The following is a 22,464-nucleotide window of genomic DNA, read 5'->3' as shown; positions in this document are numbered from 1 at the left end:
GCTGCTTTTTAAATCACAGGTGGTTGCTGGCTGTTCATGCACTTGAGCCAATGCGTTGCCCTAAGAGTAAACTGTTTTGAAATCCATCTCACAGTGTTTTTACAGTTTCACCGAAACAAATTATATAAGCAAATATATTAAATATTTTCTGCCCTGCAAAACTCAGTAACGACTACATTACTTCCAAGGTCACAAGGTCAAGGTGTGCTCAGAGAAAGGACATGATTCAAAGGTATGGCACCCAATGAGTAGAAAGGTTCTACATTTACTGACAGGAAAAATGACTGACGTTCCACCAGACAAAACAAACCAGATGGAGCTTCAGACACAGGAAAGAAACATCAAAAACTTCAAAAAGCATTTTATGCTGAAATAGAAGCTCATGTGCATCTCCCACCTCGTATTTAAACATACTAACACCACTGTGGCTGCATAGCTGGGGTGAAAAAAGAAAAGCACCAAAACTACGAATCAGTACTAGCACACAGGCAGAAATCACACCATTACCAGTTCCCTATGTAGGACAACAGACAGCCATAACTTACAGATTACTATCTAGGCAACACACAGTGCACTAAGGAAGGAAGGGTCCACTGTGCAGTTCTACTCTACACCCAAAGCATACATGTATAACCTTTCCTTTATGCCTTTATTAAGGGTGGAGCCCTACCTGACAGTGTAGCATAGCAACATAGGCATCACCTGTGAAGGAATGCAGTTTGTGTTCAGCTCCATCTGGGGACATTGCCTGGTTGGGCAAGTCAGGGACATGCACTAAGCAACGGACATACACTAAGCACAGAAGCTACCACACCAGTGAGGCAGCTATGCTTCCCATGTGTGGAGTCTGACCCTGCAGATGCTTGCTGTGCCCATTAATACATGGGACCCCTGCCTACACACTTATGCTCCATGCAAAATGCCAGCACAGCTTCCTGTGTGCTTCCCAGCTATACAGCACATTTGGGAGTGCATTTGCACTGCTGTGTCAGGTACTGAATAGCAACTCCTGTACCTAAATGCAACTTGTATCCACAGCTCCACAGCATTTGTGGTGGCATAGCTTACATTGCTGTACCATAAACTGAATGAGTGCAAACTACACATACAGTATATGTGGGGGGCACTGCTTATTCTGCTGTGTTTACTACAATGTACACCTCCCACAAGCATGCCCCAACTGTGACTTGTAACATACACATGGGTTGGCTTGGATTTAATCCACCCTAATCTAGACATACAAAACCATCACCTGGTGCTGAGCTCTCCTACCTCTGCCACACTATTATAGTCTCAGCCATCATTTCAGTAGGAGTTTATGCGAACGGATGTATGGGTAGCGCTTGTGGCGGCGCTGCAGCCCCTCCATTTTATGTTGTTAAAACTATATTTTGTTTTTTTAATTTAAATTATAAATAAAATATAATAGTTTTCTTCCTTGAGCTGCTATGATGAAAGCAATACCACTTGCTCAGGTAAAAGCATGTGCACAGTTTGAATAATCCTTTAAAAAAGTAAGTTATGAGACTGCTTATTAACTGCACCTTCTGATATCTCCTCTGGCTATTTTAGTACCACTGAAGCAGTGTTTCAATGGGGCCAGTGGGGCTGCCAGAGAAAGCAGCTCTGTGGAGTGACTCTTGCAGATGACATAATTCAGTAGTTTAGGGAAGTTCGTAAACAGAGATGAAGTATTATGAATCAGGATTATGGTTCTCACTAGCGTCATTTAATGAAGGTTTATGTTTCTATGTAGTCATTTCATTTGACAAGCTCTCTATATTACTTTTGTCACTGCACTTGTTTTCAGGCCTCTGCTATTGGCTTTGACTGAGCCTTTGTTTGTTTTGTCATGTTATAGTACTGAGGGGCCTGTAAATGATGATAGGCGTTAAGTGGAAGGAACTGTGTTTTTATGCATTTTTAAACAGATTTTGTGTTTATTGGATAATGACTGCTGCTCTATTATGTCTATGGCTGCTAGTGGCAATCAAACATGGGCATAAAAACAATTGGCAACAGTCATGTTTCATGGTAACACTATTTATTAATATTTTGTTAACTGGGTTGGCCATACTGTACAAGACACAAGGACAAAAGCTCCATACTACAATAACTGAAATGGCACTTCTGGCTACAATTGTAGTGAGTGATAATCGTTTTGCACTTCTCTTTTTGGTGTTTGCTTACCTTCTTACACAACACTGTTTTTAACACAGCATGCACGTGTACTGTCTATGTCAACGCAGATGTACCTGCTGTGAATCCCACTGAGCTGTAAGTGCTGAACGTCAGGCTAGGCTCACCTGTAATATAAAATGTGATGGCCTAAATTATAGATACAAGTTTAAATTTGGCAGGTTCCAGAAATAATGTACCTATTGTTGTTAAGCAGAACTTTGGCAGCAAAGTATTGCTAGTAATATTGGTATTAAATTTAAGGCAGAAAACACTAGACTCTATGTGCATACTGTCAAGCAAAAGCAATTGAAGGCAGATAGCGAGTCTGACCTTTCATAACTACAGGGCATTATCTCATTCTCATGATACTATGTTTAGTCTGTTTTATTGAAGTATTAAGGTCAGATCAATGAGTGATCAGTTTAATCAGCTGTATAAATGACTTCTTAACTGCTTATTACTAAATTTATAATGACAGTCCATATTTTCTCTTTAATTATTTTAAATGCTACAAGCATGAACTAAGAAATGTCCTAAATAGAGGCTGTACATAAACATCTGGACACTGGAAAAAAATAAAACCAGAACCTGGCAATGTGTTTTCTTTTGTAATACTGACTAATATATAATGTAGTATTTATTAAGGAATGTGGGTCTTTGGCTTTATGGTACATTTTTAATAGCTATCTTCTCTGTGAAGAGCTGGATAAAGTATGTTAACTTTGTTAAATTAGACTACATCCCAACATTACTAAAGTTCTGCAGTTCTTGCATCTGTTTATTAAGCAGCATTAAATCACCAGAGACGTACATCATAGCCACTGCACAGAGCAGGGAGTTTGTAGGTCACAGTGTGTGCATTTGATGAGGAAGGTGGTCTATTTTCAGTATCTATCAGTCTGCGAGCAGCTAAGATGCCACTTGTCAGTACACCTGTTAGGAATGGATACAGAGACTAATTTCAGACACACCAATTATCATCAAAGTCAGTATTTCTATGGTAGGAAGCATTTAACAGTAACTGTTAAGAGTGGATAAGCTTCAAGAGAGCAGATGATGATCTTTCTGACATTCAGGGTAATGGTTTGATATTCCCAGACTCATTAGTGGGGGTCACAGAAAATAAGACTGAATGACCAAAATTGTGGACTTAAATATACTAAGTCCAAGACTGCTGTTTCTCAGAATATTCCTTTTTCTGTGAGGTACGGTGATCTTAGAGCTTGTGTGTGTATATATATATATATATATATATATATATATATATATATATATATATATATATATATCTATATATACATATATATATATATATATATATATATATATATATATATATATATATATATATATATATGGGTCCCCTTCAGTAGATCGAACTTTTACAAGTTCGAACCTCATATGGCCGAGAACATATGTTTGCACTTGTAAAAGTTTGATTGGACTGAATGGAGATCTCAGTACAGTGCGGAATGGGAATATTGCCCTTTTCCGCAATGTAGTGCGATCTCAGAGTTGGTATATTTAAGTAGGGGGTGGGGGTGCAGGGGACATAGCCCTCCCTGCTACAGACGTTTAGTTTTTTTTTTTTCTTCAGTGTTCGAACTTTTATGGTATCAGCCATATGTGGTTCGAACTTGTAAAAGTTTGATCTACTGAAGTAGATCCATATATATATATATATATATATATATATATATATATATATATATATATGGTTTCACTTGAAACCATCGAATTAACAGTTCGTTGAGTTTCATATCATCGAGACTACAACGTCGTAAACTCAAACCAACGAAAACTGAAATCATCGAGATTCATACCATCGACTTTAACGTATACATGTATCTATACTGTTGCACTTCCTTATATTTTTGCTACATAGTATATATTCTTACATTTCTTATTATTTTTAAATTTCCGGTGCAGGTAATTATTTAAGTGGTTTTGTCACTTTAAAGAATTAGATCATAGCAGAGTAAAACAGCGGAACACTCAACATATCGCCCTGGCAGTATAGGTATGTTGTACTCGCTGACAAAATCGCAGCATAATAAGGACGTACTTGTTATAGATGGATTTGTGTATAACTTAGAACGTGCTGTAGATATGAAAAGGTATTGGTGTTGTAAGTAAAAGTATGTTAATAAATGTAAGGGACGTTGTGTAACCATATCAATGCCTGATGGGGAAAAGTTATATAAAAGTGCTGCTCATAGTCATACCGGAGATCCGTCAGAGGTACAGCGATATCAAATGTGTACTTATTTAAAGGAAAAGGCTGTAATGTCTTGAGATACACCATGTCTAATAGTTGATGATGTTATGGCTACAACTAGTTTAGGCAATGTTCCTAACCTGCCAAGCCGTAAAGCGTTATTACAACAAGTTAGTAGAGTACGAAGGATAGAGAGTAGAGGTTCACATAGCAGTATGGTAACACTTGCTAATATTGACGTTTCCCAGTATCAGTTGAAAGACGGTTCGTTCATCACTAAAAGATTAATAGATGAATCTACGGATATGACAGTATTAGTAGTCACTACAGTGAAGAATCTGTATGATTTGAGCAAGTGTAAAATTTGGTTAATGGACAGTACTTTTTTCTTTAAAGGGGTAATTTGTCGGCAACTGTACAGTTTGCATGGACTTGTTTGTTTTGGTCCTTATACAAGAACTCTTCCATTGTTGTATACACTTATGACAAGAAAGTCTCTCAAAAGCTACAATGTTATGTGGCATTGTATCCTATCTATGATGTCTGAAGAAAACATTGTACCTTCTGTAAAATATGTGTTGTGTGCCTTTGAAATAGCCGCTATAAAAAGTTTACGTATGAATTTAAATGGTATCATTCCAAAGGGATGTTTGTTTCATTTTAGCCAGAATATATGGCGAAAATTGCAGAGTATAGGTTTGGCTTCGTTGTATAACAGATGTCACCGTTTCCAGGTGTCTGTGAAATCTCTCATTGCTTTGTCATTTCTACCAGAGGAGGATGTTATGTCTGCATTTAATTTGTTAAAACAGTCATTCCCTGAAGAGGGACAACCTTTATTGAAATACTTTACGAAGTGGTATTTGTTGGGTAAACCAAGAAAGTTTGCAACCAGAAGTTCAGCATTTCTTCATTTTCCACCTCTGTTTCCTAAAGAATTTTGGAATATTTCCCAACTTAATTTAGAGTTCTTACCACGTACACAAAACAGTATAGAGGGATGGCATCACCGTTTAAAATGTATGTTGGGAAGCCGTGCTACTGATCTGTCAGTGCTTATGTGCACTTTGGCCCGGGAACAAAACAGAATTGAGGAAGTACGTCTTCGTATGGCAGGAGGATGTCCTCCATCACCTAAAAGGCGTAAACTAATTATACGAGAGAAGCGTTTGCAAACTGTGTTACAAAGTAAAGAGTCTTATGACATGTTGAGCTACTTGGAGGCTATTGTGCTATTGCTGGGTTACTCAAGCTGTGATCTCAAACATTTGTGAATATGTATATAGGAAACGACGGTGTGTTGTAAAAGTATTTACTTTAGTTTCATGTGCTACTCTTCTCTGCACTGTTATGTTCGTATTACATTGTTTTACGTTACTTGGAATACGATTAAATAATTGAAGTGTTGGAATACACTTACAGTATTGAAATGTTACGATGGCAACATTGAAATTATGTCATAGAGGATGATTAAGTGTGACGCTGATTATTGTTTTGTCACTATATGGGACTATCACAGGGTGTTGTGCGTTTTCGCCATTTGACATTTCGATGTTTTAATAACACGCACTTATTCTTTATAGTGTTGCTTTCAGTGTGTGATGTGTTGCACTTCAATTCGACGGTTTGCAATTCGATGATTTCGGTTTTCGTTGGTTTGAATTTACAACGTTGTAGTCTCGATGATATGAAACTCGACGAACTGTTAATTCGATGGTTTCAAGTGAAACCATACATATATATATATATATATATATATATATATATATATATATATATATATATATATATATATATATATAGGTACAGTGGAAGTGGGGTGCTTGCTCCCTGCACAAACCTTCAAATGATGATCAACAGTCACTGTTCACCTGTATTTTCAAAATTTTTTTTCTAATTCCGGCCTTACACTTATGAGTCTCGGAATTACTCTGGGTACACATAGCTATTGGTGGCATGTCTTAATAGGTTAGGGTAAACACCAGTCATTGACCTCACTGGTGAGGACAGTTTTTAACCAGCCTTCGACCAACCACATTCTGTGCTGGGGAAGTATATTCACTGCCATGCTGGATGTGGAAGTTTGGGTGATGGGCATGACCATTGCTGCAAGACAGGGGAGGATGATATACAATTTTTCCATGTGTTCAACAGAAGCAGTATGTGTTGTCAACAACTGAAATTCATGTTGTTGTTGTCTTTCGGCTTTTCCCGGTTAGGGGTCGCCACAGAGGAACTCTGGTCCGCTAATGATTGGCAGTAGATTTTTACGTGCCGAGTTGCCAGCTCTGACGCACAACCTTCAATGAAGGTACGCCCATTCATGCATGTCTCCACACAGAAGATGCTCTAGCTGAGAATCGAACAGGACAACGTCTTACTGTGAGGCGACAATGCTACCGCAGCACCACCACCGCAGTACTACTGAAATTCATAATAAATTATATTGACTCATATCTCTTTCACAGAGTGGAAAATTGACTGCTCTTTTTGAAAGACTGAGTGACCTTAAACTCAGAATAATAAAGTAAGGAGTGGCAGCAGTTTGCCCATTTTCTTAAGTTTTTCTCAGATAAGAAATGTTGAACAGGTAGTTCTGTGTTTAAAGATATTGGGCTTTGTGGTAATATAGTAGCATATATTCATCCGCTTCATATGTCTGAAATGAACTAATTCTCAGACTAGCTCTGGGCATGTGTTTTTTATTTAAAATTGTAACCATACTCAAAGTTAATACTCAGTCTAATAAAACCGCATGCCATTCTGGTTAACACCACCCATTTAAAGGTACAGCTAGACAAACACTTTGCACTCAACTGAAACACTTTTCTGAGCATCATTTTCTTTTGTCTTAGTATATTATGTGCACATCTGTCTCAATTAATGCCTCCAGTTGCATTTTCTTACTTACAGACATGATTGCTCAACTAAAACAAAATCATTTAACAGTTTACAAGGAAAGGCTAAAAATTATGCATGAATTTATTGACTGCTTGTGAGGGCAACATTTCATTTGATATGTCCATTTTTTAAATGCTGTGTGGGTTGGGAGTCAATAGTTTGTCAGTACCAAAGGGAATTCCCTGGCTACACCCTTGCACCCATTCAACAACTCCTTACAGCCTCCCACTTACATTGAAGTTGCATGCTATAACTGAACAGATATGACTGGACAATGTACAGCGCTATATAGTCTAGAGGTCATTGTTACAGCACTTACTGACAGACATGAGATTCTATTTCTGACTCACTAAACTCTTACTAATATTAGAAAAATAACTTTTGCACTTGGTCCCCCATAAAGAGGTCATCTCCAAATATGGCTCATAATATTTACTATTTCTGATATTTTTATGAGACCCATTGCATATCATCTCTCTCTCTCTCTTTTACATAGTTATATACACTTATAACTTTTTTATAAATGGGATATCCAATGGGTCGCTCTGTAGAACAATGAATAACACTGCTGCCTCACAGCACTTGGTTCTGCTGTTCAATTCTCAGCTAGGGTTTTTTATGCAGAACTGGCATGTTCTTCTTGTGTCCATGTGGCTTTTCTGGTTTCATCTGAAATTTAAGAGATGTACCATAGGAGAACTGGCAATTATCCAGCTTGCCAGTAGGTCTTCTTACTATGTCTGAGTAAATGAATTTGCGTCCTGCAGTAAATCATGCTCTTCTTTACCGTGTGTGTGTGTGTGTGTGTGTGTGTGTGTGTGTGTGTGTGTGTGTGTGTGTGTGTGTGTGTGTGTGTGTGTGTGTGTGTGTGTGTGTGCATGAATGTGTGTCCTGCAGTAGATTTGTGTTCCTTCCAGTGTTTGCGTCTTTTCCTTATGCCAATTGAATGCTGCATTAGGCTCTGACCTCAGCCTACCCTGGACTGGATTAAGTGCGTTATCAGAGTATAAATTAATGAATACAGAGCAAAGCCCACAAAAATACAAAAAAATACATCCCTCCAAGTGTAGTTTGACCTCATGACTTTGTCAGTAGTAAGGCCATTCAAATAGTATACTTGTAATATTGTATATTTCAGAATGGTTTCTGAAAACACACTTTAGATCTGACTTGTACATCCAGTGTACATGAAACAAAATGTGCATCTGCCTTTCCGGCAAACCTGAGAAATAAAACTGTGCAGAAAGAGTTCTTCCCTACTACTACTTTTTTAGTGAGCAGAGTTCACAGTGTATACCAAATCATGCAAGTGAAGACTTCTTGCTAAGCAAATGCCTTATAGCACTGCCCAACAGACAGTTCTTAAAATGAACTAATATATCCCCATTTTGTGTATAAATTATGTGATAAATATTGCTAATACAAAGGGTACGACTGTTAGCACGTACCATGTAATCACTGCTTATTAGCACAAGATAGTTTAATACTGTTTTGTGTAGCATATATAATACATACACACATAAACAGCATTAAAGCCCAGCTAGCAAGTTTAGTATGTTGTAACCTTGATCTAAATGTTCCTTTGCTTGTCTTGTGATCTCTTAACGCTACCTGCTTGTAGTATGCACTTAAAATGGATGCCACTCCTATATACACCATACTGAGTAAAATGCAGCGAATGTTAAAGCATTCTAGAATAAAAATACAGTTTTGCTCACAAGTGGAATTTGAACTTGGCAGACTGCCATGTCCATCATTTTTCTCTGATCATGCCAAGTATTTGGTTGCTGTGGGAAGATAGGGAACCATAAATTACTGATAGATTTACAAAATACATCTTGGATTATAGTAAGAGATTCTGAAAATCAGTGCAATTTCCTTTTATTTGGTCTTATGTCTGCTCATTGGTATTGACTAAAATAACCCTGCTTGTGTTAAATTAACTTCAGCACTAGTAAGTCTGAACTTAACTGCTGGTCTACTGCTGGACAGTAGCAATCTCTGGGGACAGTCTCACACACTTAATTATTAGAATTGTTTGTTTTACGTAACATGATTGCAGATTTGTTGCACAAGTAAATTTTGAAACAGCAATACTAAATGCTGTGTGTAAAGTGTAAATCCTACTAGTGACAAGAATTAACTTACATGTATAAAAATGACAGTAGATGACAATAGATCTGTCTCATTAGACTCCTTAGTTAATGCATTTAGAATCCGTTAACTATCCTGAGTCTTTCTCTCACTCATATTGTCATTTCTACCTGCCCCATGTCTTCTTAAATGACTCTGTTGATTGGCTGTTTAATACCTGCTTCAACCATGTCTTTCATTTAACCACCACACTTTCTGTGAAGTAATACTTCAGTAAAGCAAGACTAAAGCTTATTTCTTATCTTTGTAGATCATGTCATTTATTTACTTCCCTGCTCTACCTCTTTAACCCTGTCCTCCACACATGTTCTAAATCAAACATGTTTTGAATTCACATCACATTACCCTTTTTTTTCTTTCCGTCAGAGTGTTTAGTCCTAGTTCTTCTAGCCTGGGATAGTATGTCGATCTTGCCACTCTTTTTACCATCCTCATAGCATTTCTTAATATTATTTTTTCTTCATGGCCTATAAAACAGGTCTATATTATGATATTGCACACTCAGAAGAGCGAACAACACATAATCAACCCCATGTAAGCGAAAGCTTACAACGTCGAAACCTCAGAACAGTGATTTTTTTTCCAAAGGGAAAAAAATTGCTGTTCCGAAACAAAAATAACAAAAATAAAAAACTGTAAAACATTACATAATGAAGGGGGCTGTACCCCCACACCCCCCTACTTAAATATACCAACTCCGAGATCGCACTACAGTGCCAAAAATGGCAAAGTAGCGAAAGCGGCAAGCAAATTCTTTCCCAGGGAAAGAATTCACTGAAAAGCCACTTCACTATTTTGCCTTTTCACGTTTTTCAGTTCGACAAAGATGCATTTGACAACCTGCATCTGCGACAGTGAAATTGGGAGCCTATAAAACAGGGTGCAGTATTCAGTTTAGTGAAGGCCTGCAGAGCGAGAAGATTAACCCCTTGGTCAGCATTTTTTTTTTTGGTGTTTGATACTGCCTTTTCACTTTGCTCCTGTTGGTTTATTCAAGCCATGTCTGTTCCACTCAGGCCTTTCTCTTGTTGACTTTAGTCTGACCTCAATAAATTGTTCTCATGTTGGCACTGCCTTGGAGTGGTACTCTGTAATTCTCCCCCTAAACACAGTTTTGGCATCTTTTGAACCCTTGATGACCAATTAGTCATTATCCCAGTTGCCCTTATTTTGTTCTCTTCAGCAGTTAGGTTAATCCAGTTTCTGTGCCCAGTGCTATGTCAGACACAAGAACACAAAAGTACCAAAAAATAATTGCTGTCATACAGAACCAGTCAGCACCCTCTTTCCCTTCAGTTTCTCCAGCACAGCTATACCCTGTGTCCTCTTGCTATCCTTCTGCCTACTCATTTATTCTTTCATCTACACATAACCAGTTGTCTGTTTCTATCTGTACTGACAAAGTTGAAGCCATTGCTGAACTTCGGCTCAAAAACATGTTCTTGATTTTCCCATCCATCTTTACAGTCATCAGTCATAAGATTGTATGAGCTTCAGCTGGTGAGAGGTTCAGACAACAAACAAATGTGAGTTTTTGTTCTGCTCTGCAGGATGCTTTTCTCTTACAGTTTTGCCAACTTTCTCCCAAGTACTGTCTTTACATTTAAAACATTATCAATGTTAAGCTGATGGTCCCGTTTACTCCCTGTGTAAAATATATCAGTGTTTCACACTTTCAGTCCACTTGAACCACAACCCCTTCCATGGACCTTTTAAACAATTCAGTAAGGGGGGTCTTCAGTACCCCAATCAGGTTGTTGAAGACCCCCGAAGGAACTCCATCTAACCCTTGTGTTTTGCCCTCTCTAAGAACCATGAACTCCCTCTCCACCATGTTTCTGTTTGCCCTCTCTAAGAACCATGAACTCCCTCTCCACCACATTTCTGTTTTGCCCTCTCTAAGAACCATGAACTCCCTCTGCACCACGTTTCTGTTTGCCCTCTCTGAGAGCTATGAACTCCCTCTCCACCACGTTTCTGTTTGCCCTCTCTAAGAACCATGAACTCCCTCTGCACCACATTTCTGTTTGCCCTCTCTAAGAGCCATGAACTCCCTCTCCACCATGTTTCTGTTTGCCCTCTCTAAGAACCATGAACTCCCTCTGCACCACATTTCTGTTTGCCCTCTCTAAGAACCATGAACTCCCTCTCCACCACATTTCTGCCAGTTAGCTCATACTCCTACCTACTTTCTTCTTTTTTCATCCTCCGTTTTATGCTGGCACCTTCAACTCCTCTCTTTAAAGAAGGCAGTCACAAAGAATTACTTTTGAAAATGCTAGCTATTTTGTATTCTTATACTCAATGTCATAATTTATAAGTTCATTTATTTCTTTCCCAGATCTCATTCTTTACCCCCACATATCTGATGAAATGTTTTTAATATTCTTTTTCCATTAATTATGTCTCTTTCCCTCTCAGCCTTTGCTCCTCTAACGTCCCTCCCAGCTTTTATCCTGGCCTCTATATCCATCCATATATTTCTTTCTCCATATTCGGCAAAGTCCTTTCTCTGATTGCCTCACTTACAGTTCATGTGAGCCCCATCGGTTCCTTCTTTTTGCCATCCTCTTTTTCTCTAACCTCCTTTAATCTGCATCTAGATGCCTTTCTTCATTGCTGCCTAAGACGCAGTTGCCCTTCTCGGTTCCCTGTGCTTCTCCTTACTATCTGTATTTAGACTGATGCAGTATAATCCCTGGAGTGAGTTTCTCTACTTGTCCTGTCTTTTCTTGCCTTTACCATGAATCATGCTGTAACACGGTCACTATTTGTAACGGATGCCATCCATTTGACCTCCTCTACTGTTTCTCCATTTTCTAATATGGTACCTAAGATCATCTTTTTCATAACTCCTGCTCATTAACCAACAGCCCCCACTAACATACAAGATTAAATTATGCTACAACAGAATTTGCAGATATGTAGTTGGTTAACAGGCTATTTCATTTCACCACATAATCTAAACTGAGTTGAATTTTTAGCACTACCTATTTTCTGTGCAGCTAAATTTTGTTTATACACCAATATGCACATACAGATGTCCAGCACTGGTCATCCATCTGTCCTTATATAAACCTTGGTGCGTGCTCATATTTTTGACTGGTTGTTCCACTCTTTTTTCATATCAATACCTACTATTTTTTTACTTTCTTACCATGTTCCCTGCCCCCTTCCCCTTTTGTAGGCCTGAAGTTTCTTCTGCTTTAGCATTTCCTGCATACATTACATACCTACAGTAATTCACTTCTGCTGACTCATTTCTCTGTTGATGAAATCGATTCATCCTAACACAGATGTTCATTACCTTCCTCTATCCTGACTGATCCTTGTGTAACATACTTCTTCCCAATGCCTTTGTTATCGGATTGTTTCATACCTTCTGCAGAGCTGTTAGTAGAATTTGTGGAGAATTATAATAGTACCTATTTTTAGGTATTTTTTTTTATAATATTGGCACCCATATTGCTAAGTCCTGAGATGTGGAGACCGAATGGCTGACAATGCGGGACCTACGTATACTAAGTCCGAGATTGCCATTTCTTTGAATATTCCCTTTTCCTTAAGGTATGGCAATCTCAGAGTTGGCACATATTAAGTTCAGAGGTTGTGGGGGCTTTCCCCATCAGTATTTCCTCTTCCCCTGTATTTTCAGTCTATTTTTTAATGTATCAAGACTTGGCAATGCAAGTCTTGAGATCTCAATAGGGAGTCATTTTGGACAACTACAATGTACCACAGAGCTCTTTAAAGATCACAAATTAATGGGTAGTTGTATTGGTTACTGTAGGTAACCCCCAATACTTGTGCAGTTGTGACACTGGATGCTCTCTGTGTGACTTCTGTCATATTTTTAAATGGAAGCTGGGTAGAGTAAGAAAATAAAATAATGTATGGGAGATGTGGTGTCCAGTGGGAGGAAGCAGCATACATCAGGAAGCTTGTTTACAAATATGTTACTGATTGACATATTTCTTCTAATGCCATTGTGCTGTTTACCTGTGTTCTTTGTAGTTAAAACCAATATGCTGTTGGGATTAAGACTTTTGTTGACAGCAAGTTGATTTAACTCTATTAACATATGTTCTGATGGTGCATTGTAGGTTTAACAATTAAAGTGACTGGGAAAGGAAATCCACATAAAATCTAAAAGCAAAAAATACCAGGGAACAAGCTGCACTTCAGGAGTTTTATTAAATTATGCACATAATGTATATAAGTTCGGATCTTGAGGTCTGAGGTACTGAGGAGTCCTACCATTAACTGAGGTGCTTTTATCTCACAAACATAAAAAGTACAATGAAGTTATCTAGGTCTATCATGCAGCCCAGTTCAACAGATGGCCTGAAGAAGTTTGTGGTGACTGAGTGAATGAAAGAGCTTATAATACCATCATTTAATAAAACTCCTGAAGTGAGACTTGTCCACTAGCATTTTTTTTACTGTAGGCCCAAATATCTGTATGTTGAATTAGGAAGGTAACTGTCCTGTAGTCAACATTTTGTTGCATTGTGGTTGGTTAGGTCACACACTGCTTTGTCAGACAAGTAGGAGAAGGTGAGTTTTACTTTTATTTTCCATCTTTTCTGACTTTGAACAACCTCAGGGTAGGTACATTTAGAGATCAGGAGAGTGGAGACTTACCCCATCCATGCAACAAAAAGTGCTTTTATTTGTTTTGTGACCTTGGCACTATTCCTATTTTGAAATTGTGATCTCCCAAAGATTTTCAGTCACGTCAACTAAATCACACATGATTAATCATAGTGAATTCAAAGTGATTGTGGGGTGTTTTGGACTACAAGCAACGAAATTTGGCCAGCTATCCCTTACTGAACAGTATAACCATTGAATGTTTAACTGTGTTTGTAAAGACAGACATGGCTAATAAAATGTCATTGTAGTCATAAGTTATTAACCAGATGTAATGTAAAACAAAATTTAGTGGCTGGTTTCAGAAGGTGCAAAGGTCCTCTGCCAAATAACACTGGTCTTCCTTTGTTTAAGGCATACAAGATTAGCATCTCTATTAGTGATGTTATAAGACAATGATGCATTCATTTCAGCGAAAGGAGACATTTCCTCATATGTGTATTCCATAACTCAATTTTTTTAGTGGTATTTTTGATACAATTTTAAAATAATTTGTAACAGAAATCAATGGCAATGCTGCTGTTGCATCCATTTCTGTATTAATCTCTCTGTTTACCTCTGAGGTGACCTGTATAGATTCATAGGTTTATACTGGGCTATCTGCCCTAAGGCATTTATAAGCCTAGCCCAAAGTTTTGTGGCTTACGCCACCCCTTATATGAAAAAATACTGTGCCCATTAATTTGTTGTGCCTCTGTCAAGCAGTGACACAGAGATGATTCCTGGGGTAAACCTACGATCTCCCATCCACAGGTCAAGATTTCTCTTGAACAGAGCCAGCGAGGTGCTCTGCCTCACATGGACCGGGATTTTATTCCACAGCACAGGGAGTCTCTGAGTGATAAATCTATCCCTCCAGCACGTCCTATTTATATCCGTGCTAAGGTTTAAGTCGCTTGCTCTAGTGGTTCTGGTGGATTTGGATTTTTTGAGGTGGAGCATGTCCATTAATTCCGGGTTGGACATGGCCTTGTATGTCAGGCACATGTCACCTCTGAGCAGACGGTATGCGACTGAATAGAGCTGGAGTTTCTTCAATCTGGCAGCATATGACAGATTTTGGAGTCCCTTTATCCTTTTGGTGAGGAACTTTTGGGGTCTCTCCAATTGCTGCAGATGTCGGGTGAGATACATCCCGAATGGGGCATTGTACTCGATCATTGGTCTGATAAGTGAAGAGTACAGGGGAACAATGACCTCACTAGATCTGGATGTGAATCTTTTCATGATCAGGTGGGCAATGTAGAAGGTCTTTCTAACCACTTTAGCAATGTGAGTGTCAAAAGAAAGGCCACTGTCAACCTGGGTCCCCAGGTCCCTGATAACCTCTTCTGTGCTTAGTGGATTGCCACCTATATGGTAGCTTGGGGTTACCTTGTTTTTACCGAAGGGTATGACTATACATTTTTTGATGTTTAACTTCAGGCCATGGCTCCGGCACCAGCTATCAGTTTCCGTGAGTCCTCTCTGAAGGATATCCGTGTCCGATGTACTTTCCACTATGGCGCCCAGTTTGCAGTCGTCTGCAAACTTTGTCAGCCAAAGTCCTCCCATGTTTGCCTGTACTTCTGAGAAGTAGATGCTGAACAATAGGGGGCCAAGGACTGAGCCCTATGGGACATCACTTGTGACCGGCTTGGAGTCTGACATAGCGCCAGCAACTCTAACCCTGTGGGTTCTGTCCTTAAGTCAGTTTGCAACCCATCTTGTGACATATGGGTTTACATTTAAGCTGGTAAGTTTTTGTATAATACCCGAGTGGGGTATTGTGTCGAAAGCCTTTGCAAGGTCAAGGTAGGCTGTATGGACTGCCTTACCCTCATCAATGGCCTTGGTGACTGTTTCGAAGAAGTCGACCAAGCCCATAAGGCATGATCTGCCCTTGACAAAGCCAAACTGGGTCGGGTCCAATGTCTGCAAGTCCCCTATATCTTTGTTTATGAGCTCCATTATGATCCTCTCCATAGCTTTGCAGACTAGACTTGTTAAGCTTATGGGGCGGTAATTACCAGGGTCCGTAGAGGCACCGCCTTTGTGGAGTGGGACCACAGTTGCCATACGCCACTCCTTGGGCACGTATCCTGTGGTAAGGCTGAGATTAAACAGCTGCCTTATGTGCGGGTTTAGTTCCTCATTGAGCTCATGTAGCACACAGCCGGGGACACCATCCGGTCCCATTGATGCTGTGTTTTTAGCTTTAGAGAGAGCAGCTTTCACCTGCACATTTGAGATGTCTGGGAGGCTACACTCCACTGGGATAGTTATCTCTCCTTTAGGGGGGGAGAGGGGGGGTGAAGTTTGCACTGAACCTGTCTGCCAGTATGTTGGCAATGTCTGTGGGTTGAGTGATTTTTGTATCATTTTGGACTAATTCTGAGCATATCTGGGAGTTTCCACCCAGGTTCCTAACATAGCTGAAAAAGGCCTTATGATTGTCTTTTGAATCCACTGCAATTTTTCTCTCAAAATTGGCCTTAGTTGATTTTATGAGTGCTCGTATTTTTTTACTAATAATGATCAGGGGTGACTTCCCTTTTACAGATTTTGTTCTATCATGTAATAGCTTTCTCCTCTTATTGTAAAGTTTGTTAATGGCTGGGGTCCACCAGACTGGACGTTTGCCCTTGGTGGAAAGAGTCTTGGTTTTATTTGGGATTGCCTGATCCATGCAGTCCTGGAGGTGTTCATAGAAGGCATTTGTAAGGGCTTCCGCAGCTTGGGTTGTGGTTTCCACTGGCTCAGGGGCCTTGAAGGATACCACACCAGTCTTGAGTAGTGTGAAGTTTGCTTTTGAGAAGTTCTTCACTGTGGTCTTTTTTGTTTGGGGTGGGGGCGGGATGTGGATTTCCAGTGAGATTAGTTTATGATCAGATCTCACCAATGAGGGATATACTACCGGTGTGGAGCATTTTGTCCCCATGTTTGTGATAATGAGATCTAGTATATTTTCTCCTCTCGTGGGAACAGTGACTAGTTGTTCCATGGCATTCGAATTTATGAACTCCAGGAACCGTTGGGCTAGAAAGTTAGGGCTTGAGTAATGTTCCCAGTCTATAATCGGGTAGTTGAAGTCACCCAATATGATGGTGTTTGGAGATACATTTATACCCTCCAGTGTCTTCAGGAAGGCTGTGTGGGGTTCTTGAGTTTGAGAGGGTGGCCTGTAGCATGCTACAAATTGTAGAGCAGTTTTGCCTATGGTTAGTTGCACTTGGATGGTTTCCGGCTTGCATTGCCACCAACCTGGAGGTGTGGGTATCCTTTATGAATATGGATACACCCCCTCCTTTTGTGGTGTGGTCCGGGTTTTGGGGCCGGAACGCATGATATGAGGTAAAACCTGATAGTGCCGGGGTGCTCTCAGGAGCCTTGAACCAGGTTTCAGTTACAACACAGACATCGATGTTCTCCATACTGAGAAGGGCCTTGAGTGCGTGCATTTTGAGATTTAGACTTCTGGCATTGAGCAGCATTACCCTCAGTTTCTTCCCATTTTTGTTCTCTAGGGTGGTAGGTTTAGAATTTGAGCCTTGCCTAAAAAAGGCACTATGGGGGTGGCAAGAGTCTTAGCCAATATCCAGAATCCCAGGGGTGACAGGTGCAAGCCGTCCCTTGCGAAGCAGCGTGGCTTGTCAAGCATGTCATCCCAGGCAGACAGACACTGGATCCCCTTTGAATGACACCAGAAATTAAGACAATTGTTAAAGCTGATCATCTTGTCTCTATATTGTGGCATCATTCTTGGTGAAGGAAGGATACTGCTGAGGGTCAGGGTCATACCTGCCTGGGCTACATAATCAGAGAGCTCCTCTATGTCTCTTTTCATGTAGTCCAGGGAGGTACGTCTCAGGTTGTTCACACCAGCATGGGCAATGACTGTGTCATATTTGTACTTGCCGTGGAGTGACCAGAGTGCTTGTGTTATGTGGCGGCTTCTAGCGCCTGATAGGCAGCTTACTGTGACCCTCTCCTTGTTCAGCCTGGTGAGTGGGACGTCAGTGTGTCTGACTATGGAGTCACCTATGACAAGTATGTTTGGTGTTGTATTTGGCCTTAAGGGCTGTGACTGCTTTGCACACTGATTTTGTGGTTTATGTGTTGCTTTTGGGGTGTCTTGAGGTAGCAGTTGCTTGGGTGTCTGCTTTGGAGGCCTCTGCTGTTTAGGTAAATTTTTACTCAGAGCCTCCGAGTATGTCTTTGCGTGTTTATGTGTTTGATTCAGTGGTGTGGTAGCATTATGTGAGGCTGGTTTTGTGGTGTGTGTAGTTGCCTTCTCCTCCTGTCTGGTCTTGCCAGTCCTGAGTTGAGAGAGCTCAGCCTCCAGTTTGGCTAAATAGCTGCAGTATTTGTGTTATGTGGGAGGAGGAGAGGGTTGTCTGTGTACATGAGGCAATTGTAACATTGCCTCAATATTCCCAGATTCATCAACTGGGCAGGAGAGGACGCCAGCATCTGGCCCTTCGACATGCTAAAAAAATTAAGAAGTTAGGTATGAGACTGAATAAGAGAGGACTTAGTAAGGAAGTGGGTACTCCTGGGGGGGTTTCGCAAGTGAGGGACTTTGTATAATATAGAAGTGCTTAACCTGCAAGGAAGATGCTTTTAGGACAAGTGCTGAGCTTTTATTTGAAAAGAAAAACTTTTAGGAACAAGTGCTGCGCTTTTTAGTTAAGGGATATACTGTTTAGGTTACTAGTGGAACAGTTCTAAGGGAAAAAATGAAGAACAGACTTTATGGAGCCAGAAAATTATAGCAGGGGGCTGGAAAAGGCAGGAAATTACCCAAAATGGCCAATAAATTACAAGTTACTGTCTTAAACCACTCCTCTGAGGACAAACAGGCAGCTCAGTACTCCCCACTCCCACTGGTGAGTAAAGAAACTTCCCCCTGACCAAACAAAGAAAATGGAGAAGTACAGGAACCAAGACAAAGCCCAGGGATCAGCAAAACCTGATCACTGGAACAACTAGCCAGGAAAGTTAGGAGAACAAGAATATTTTTTGTTTTTTTTTTTCAAATTTTTTTCACAGACAGAACAAAAAACACAATAAATGCTTTGCTATTTGATTAAATGCTATCAAAAGCTAGTACACTTGAATGTATTAGCCTGTAGTTTAACTTTTAAGCAAACTTAAACTAAGAAGTGCAACCAACAATTAAAGCTTTAAAACAGGAAAAACAGGTAATACCACTATAAAATAGACAGAAACAGTCGTCAAATAACACAAATGGTCGAAAAATGCAAGAAAAAATACTTAAAATCTGGAAAGTTGCTTTTTCTTTTCTCTGCTGCTCTAGGAACTCTGCTGGATACCACGAGGAGCTGTGCTGAGTTCTCTACAGCCAGAAAAGCCCACCAAAGCGTGCTTTATAGCAGGGGGCTGGAAAAGGCAGGAAATGACCCAAAATGGCCAATGAATTACAAGTTACTGTCTTAAACCACTCCTCTAAGGACAAACAGGCAGCTCAGTACTCCCCACTCCCACTGGTGAGTAAAGAAACTTCCCCCTGACCAAACAAAGAAAATGGAGAAGTACAGGAACCAAGACAAAGCCCAAGGATCAGCAAAACCTGATCACTGGAACAACTAGCCAGGAAAGTTAGGAGAACAAGAATATTTTATTGTTTTTTTTTTCAAATTTTTTTCACAGACAGAACAGAAAACACAATAAATGCTTTGCTTTTCGATTAAATGCTATCAAAAGCTAGTACACTTGAGTGTATTAGCCTGTAGTTTAACTTTTAAGCAAACTTAAACTATGAAGTGCAACCAACAATTAAAGCTTATAAAAACAGGATAAACAGGTAATACCACTATAAAATAGACAGAAACAGTCATCGAATAACACAAACAGTCGAAAAATGCAAGAAAAAATACTTAAAATCTGGAAAGTTGCTTTTTCTGCTCTCTGCTGCTCTAGGAACTCTGCTGGATACCATGAGAAGCTGTGCTGAGTTCTCTACAGCCAGAAAAGCCCGCCAAAGCATGCTTTATAGCAGGGGGCTGGAAAAGGCAGGAAATGACCCAAAATGGCCAATGAACTACAAGTTACTGTCTTAAACAACTCCTCTGAGGACAAACAGGCAGCTCAGTACTCCCCACTCCCACTGGTGAGTAAAGAAACTTCCCCCTGACCAAACAAAGAAAATGGAGAAGCACAGGAACCAAGACAAAGCCCAGGGATCAGCAAAATCTGATCACTGGAACAACTAGCCAGGAAAGTTAGGAAAACAAGAATATTGTTTTGTTTTTTTTCAAATTTTTTTTACAGACAGAACAAAAAACACAATAAATGCTTTGCTTTTTGATTAAATGCTATCAAAAGCTAGTACACTTGAGTGTATTAGCCTGTAGTTTAACTTTTAAGCAAACTTAAACTAAGAAGTGCAACCAACAATTAAAGCGTATAAAAACAGGAAAAACAGGTAATACCACTATAAAATAGACAGAAACAGTCGTCGAATAACACAAATGGTCGAAAAATGCAAGAAAAAATACTTAAATATGTGATTTTGTACTTGTCTTTAGCGGCATTATGTAATTCCAAACATTTTTTCTTTCGGCATTTGCACTATATGCCATTGGTTTTGAGTCAGTATTATTATTGTTTAAACCATCTTATACACCTCCGTTATATTACAGTGTGTTTTTTATCACTCTTTTTTTATACACACTCACTCTGTGGTCCTACATGTTACTTTTTCTCCACTCTTTTCCATTAAACCATTAAATGGCATTATGTGACTTCTTGCCTCAAAGAAAACACGTACTAAATAAGCACCTTACTAACTGTGCACTTTGTTATAGATTGTTGCTTTTCAGAGGCATCTCAGCAGGTGTCTCATGCCTGTCTAAGTGTTAAATTTGAGAATAACTCTTTCTGAATTTAACCCACAATGCAAAAGATAATGCATATGATAAACATGTGCTTCCCTGCAAAACTGTGTGTGTGTGTGGGGGGCGGTAAGCTGTCCTGCACTTTATTTTTAAATAAAGAGCACATAAGGACAAATACTGGTTTGGTGTACAACTGAAGCAAATGGAAATGCTCGCAGGTAAAAATAAGACTGATAAAAACTCATAAGATGTAACTTGCCTTGTTGGTTTTCATATTTCATCAGCATGTAGAAAAGCATCATAATCTTTATGTATAAAATATGGAGGGTGCGTTTGACTAATGGTTAAGATCTTCATCTCATAAATGCAAAGTGCAAGGTTTGATTCTGACCTGGGGATATTAACTAGACTTAAAATGGCCCTTCAGGGCAGTTAGCCTAGTATTCACATATCAATCTATATATGTATGATAATCTTATAAATCATATGATAATCCATCTTCAGAGAAACAATATTCTACAAGTCTGTGAAATTCAGCTATATTCTGAGATCTATTTTAATTTTTATTTGGTTTCTCTGATGCAATCTAAATTGTTCTGCAACAGCTACTGGCCTTGAGTCCCAGTGATTCTGCAGTCTCTGAAAGGTCCTAGATGTTTTTAATGCAGGTGCTAATAAACTGTGCAACAGCACCTTTGTTTTGGTGCTTGGCATACTGAGTTGTAATGAAACGTTCCATTCTCTTTGTAGCTTGTTTTACCTTAACATCCCACTGCACAGAATAAAAAACAACACATTTTCCCAGGGCCTGCCATTTTGTGTCTGCCTTCATTTTCCACACCTTTATTAAATTCACTATTATTCTTTATTACAGGCAGTATTCACTTTGTATGGTAAGTTAAAATGGAAGTAATTGCTCTCTATACTTCTTTTATGCTAACAACCCTGCTTTAAATTCTACTGTGTAACAATCATCTTTCACAGTGCTTGTTTATTATTTACACATGCCAATAATTACAATGTATACTCATTCATCTATATAAAGTAAATATGTATACAATTGTATACCATCACTCTGAGCAATCATTTTGTATGCATATTCATTCCAGGTAACATTTTACCCAGAATCACACTGCATGTATTTGCTTCATTGCAAAATCAATAACTGGTTCTCGCTCATAAAAAGTGACTTTCAATAAATCAACATGATTTCAACAGTTACTCCATATAAACTGTTTCTATCAATCCATTACATCAATAGTTAGCTTTTCTTATTCTACAGAGTGTTTCTTTTAAATAACATTAAGTAAATCTTTCTGTGAATAATCAATAATCATTTTTTACACTGTGATGAAAATGTAGTCCTTTAGATAAGTCAATTGTATTTAAAATCAACTCTGTATAAAATGTCTGTTTTAACCAGAAAATAGCTACTTATTATATTACAGATCACTTTGTATTGCATTATGCAAATGTTTTATGCATAAATCAGTCAATAGACAATCAGTAAATAGTCCC

This window comes from Protopterus annectens, chromosome 6.part0 (assembly GCF_019279795.1).
Source record: "Protopterus annectens isolate FY-2018-M chromosome 6.part0, PAN1.0, whole genome shotgun sequence".
Classification (NCBI taxonomy): domain Eukaryota; kingdom Metazoa; phylum Chordata; order Ceratodontiformes; family Protopteridae; genus Protopterus; species Protopterus annectens.
The sequence above is the reverse complement of the archived record's forward strand: the minus strand, read 5'-3'. Positions refer to the sequence as shown.